We start from the raw sequence: 3,773 nt of genomic DNA on the forward strand, positions 1-3,773 counted from the left end.
AATGAGGACAAACACTGTTTGAAAAAAAATATCAATAGATGGCCTCTTCACCAAGAACTATCATGAATATCTCTTACACAATAATCTCAGGAAGGCAGATAGATATCAGAACTTCGTGAATAGTTTGGATGAAAAAAAATTAGATCTTTCTAAGGAAAATAACTCTCTGCTGCTGCTCACTGAAGAATTTTTAAGGTGTTATTTTTATAGTGGGTAATTCTCTTATGCATCAAAATTAATAAGTAGAAAATATTGCATTTCAAATATTCTCAGATAAAAGTTAGCAACGTACAGTTCACTTCTTTGTTAGCAAACCTTGAAAGCTTATCATCTTGCTGAAGAGAAAAGAGTCCTCAAAACCATGAACTTTTGTGTTAATATTCAACTAATGCTGCAATGTTTCTTGTGTTGCATAAAATCTTTGGCAAGCACACTTCAGAATGCCTTCAGCCTGCCTACGAGAACTGACAGGTATGTATTTTAGCTGGGAAATTAACATTACTTTTTTTGTTGGGGTTTTTTTTTTGGGGGGGGTGGGGGTGGAGGGAAAGGATGTGACTGTAACACCTCAAAATATAACAATACACTAGAGGAATGACTTATATTAACTCACAGTGCCAGCCCTGGATACGGGCAAATAAGAGTAACATGATGAAAAAAAATTCATCTGACTAGTGCAGTTTAGTCTTATTTACTAACAGACACTAGAGAAAGCACAGAAGAAACTGATTCTCACCACCATTATATTAGGGACAAGTCAAACAGAGTTTGTTGATTGTAATCTGGTCCACAGCGTTTTTTGTCCATTCAGTAAAAAAATCTGCAGAGCTTGGCAGGGTGACTGGCATAAAAATAACATTCATCACCTGGAGCCAGTCAGCTATTGTAGTTGCAGTACAGAATAAATTGCCCTGATTATTTTTGTTTTAAACATCATAACATCATGTACTGTTACTTAATTTTAGTGACATTGTGTAGAGTAAATATATATATATAGATGTATTTACAGCTGCATAGCTGCTTTCCTGCCATCCTTACAAAACAATTCTACTTTTTCTGTTCAGCAGCCGTTGTTAAATCCGCATATCAGGAACTGGTCTGCAGTCATCTACTGAACCAACCTCCTCTTAAAATTAACTCTCCATACCAATCCAGAGTGGATTCTGACACACAAATCCAGTATTGGTTAGTTTTCAGATTCACACAGAGATGTACCCTTTCTGACTCTAATGCACCATGTCCTGACACCTCCTGAAACCAGATGAGTGAAAGAACTTTTGTGAAGTAAGAAAAAGTAGAACTGAATTATTCCTGCTGGAGAATATTTGAACATTTAAAGCTTCCATCTCCAACTGAGTTTGGAACTTAAAATATAACTTCATTATAATTTTATAGCAGAAATATCCTGTGAAGATCACCTAACTACTGCTTTATTTGTACACTATTAAATGTTATAGTTTATTGCTTGAAATATCGATTCTTATTTACAAGATTTTTCTCCTTCAATAAATCCCGTCTAGGATAACTGTGCTATCAGATGCTTTCTGTTATCTTCAGCAAAACAATTCTACTGTTTCCTACCAACTACTCAAAATGTTGTATTATGGGCTACTCCTTATCACTGAAATAACCCAAAATGATGCATAACAATATGATTCATCAAGGGTTGAGTAATAAACAGACCAACTTTAAGGGAACCAGTTTTTGTGAAAACAGATTCAAAGAACGGAAGAGAAGATAAGAGTGCCAAGAAATGTCGATTTTAAAACAAAATACTTCTTCATTCAAATGAGGGAAGAACAATTTCTAGAAAAAAAAAAAATGTTTCTCAATTATCTTACCCATACAGTTTAACTGCAAAAGAAGACTTTTCATTGTTATTTTTCAAACATTTGACAAACGATTCCACCCTTGTCATAGCAGAAAATATCATGGCAATTATATGAAATAGTTTCCCAGTGAAGAACCATTTCACAAGTAAAACACTGAACTGTTTCTACTGTTTTTATATTATAGCTTCTCAAATTCTTCCTCAATCAGTCATAACAACTTAGCTTGATTAAACTTTGTGTTATCTGCAGAGAGCTGGAATTGTTATTATGTCAATGCATTTTGCCAGAGCCCTGGTCAGCAGAATGTCTTGAAAGAATCCCCAGTAACTGACCGCAGTCCTGCTGTCACAGCACAGTTTCTTTCCGTTAACCCTCCTTCATACATCGCTCTCTAAATTTAAATTTAACGAAGAAGCACAGAATCTGCTTGCTTCACCCCCCACCACCATAAGGAGGAGTGAAATGAAGGAGGATTCTATTTGCTGGAATTCCAGACATTTGAAAATCAAGCTCACTCTTGAAAAACCCATTAGTTACTAAACTTTATGGAGACAGCTCACGCTCAAGGTATATTGTCATCTTTTCTGCAGGATTCTTCACCTGTATTTCACTGTTCTCTCGGTGAAAAAGTCCAGGTGATTTGTAACAGCCAAGACATGAAATAGCCCCGGTTCACGGATTTTTCTTTATATTGTGAAAGTTACAAAAGGAAAATAAAATCTTAAAAGCTTGAAATCATTGTTTACACAGACTAAGGGTTGCTATTCCTCTTTTCCCAAGTTTCTCACACACAAACTACTCTACATCAGAAAGAGGAACTGTGAGCACAAAGTAGCAATTATCTCTTCAGCACTGCAACAGGAACATTAAAGAAGGGTGTGATTCACGACCTAACTGACACTCTGTGCAGAAGAGGGCACATGTCACCACTTCTGTTGTTCAGGTTTTGGGGAATGGTAGGAGAGCAGCTCACAACAAAGTGGAAAAATAATTTGCCTTCCCCCCACCCCCCAAACTGTAAAGCGAGATCTTTCATAGAAGCTGGGCTGGTAAGAGAATTTCTGCTGGTGTTGGATGCAGTGGTTATGTTGACAGGGTGCATATAACTCTCCATCACATTACTGGCAGCACAGCTTCCAAAAGGTGATGCTAACAAAGGAGCTCCTGCCATATTAACTTTATAATGAATATATCCCACATTTCTCTATACTGCAGCAGGGTAAGATGAAATGCCTACAATAAAAATTTTAAATGCAGACTTCCATAGTTATGATGGAGATGATGCTACCTACATTTTGACCAGCAGACCATGACCAGACACCTTTAGAGCTTCCACTGTAACCCATTACATTACCAAATCACTAAAGTTATAAAAATGGTTCTTAATTTGGGGAATCAAGCTGCTTATCCATACCACATTCACTACTTTTCTTTAAATACCATCTGTCAGTTCTTGAATTAGGGTGGAAACTCCCTGCCTTCCTTTGTATAGTTGTAGAGCCTGCATCCACAGAGAAAAGCTTAAAAGCCTAACCATAAAGACTATGGTGCTCAGAAGAAAAGAAAAAAAAATCCTATTTTTTAACTATAATAGAAATCTAACTCTAGAGCTTTGAGTATTTGAGATAAATAATCCTGAACAATTTCAATGATCACACTTTAACAAGAAAGCCACCAGTACCAATTATTTGGGGGGTTAGTTTGCAACTTACTCATCAACATTTTTGCAAAGTTTAAGAAAAATCTCTGTGCAAGTGAGTTACTGGTTTGTACTAAGCATAATGAGCTATAATTTAAATAATTTGTTTCTTCCATTACAATGATGTGTATCAATGAGACACACTATAGATACAAGCAAACGTTTAAGTTCTCAATCAGTAATGTGCTCTTATTATATTGTCTTTCATTAGATATAAACAGTCACCTGAATTATTATAAAGT

The 3,773-nt window shown here is 35.9% G+C and overlaps 1 long non-coding RNA gene across 1 annotated transcript; it reads left to right on the top strand.

Moving 5' to 3' along the window:
• The first annotated feature begins 389 nt into the window (after positions 1–389).
• Positions 390–2,080, top strand: LOC130158752 (uncharacterized). Its single transcript, XR_008825482.1, has 2 exons — positions 390–471; positions 1,065–2,080. It is a non-coding gene; the product is annotated as an uncharacterized LOC130158752 (long non-coding RNA).
• Positions 2,081–3,773: the final 1,693 nt, after the last annotated feature.

Source organism: Falco biarmicus, chromosome 14, assembly GCF_023638135.1.
Source record: "Falco biarmicus isolate bFalBia1 chromosome 14, bFalBia1.pri, whole genome shotgun sequence".
Classification (NCBI taxonomy): Eukaryota; Metazoa; Chordata; class Aves; order Falconiformes; family Falconidae; genus Falco; species Falco biarmicus.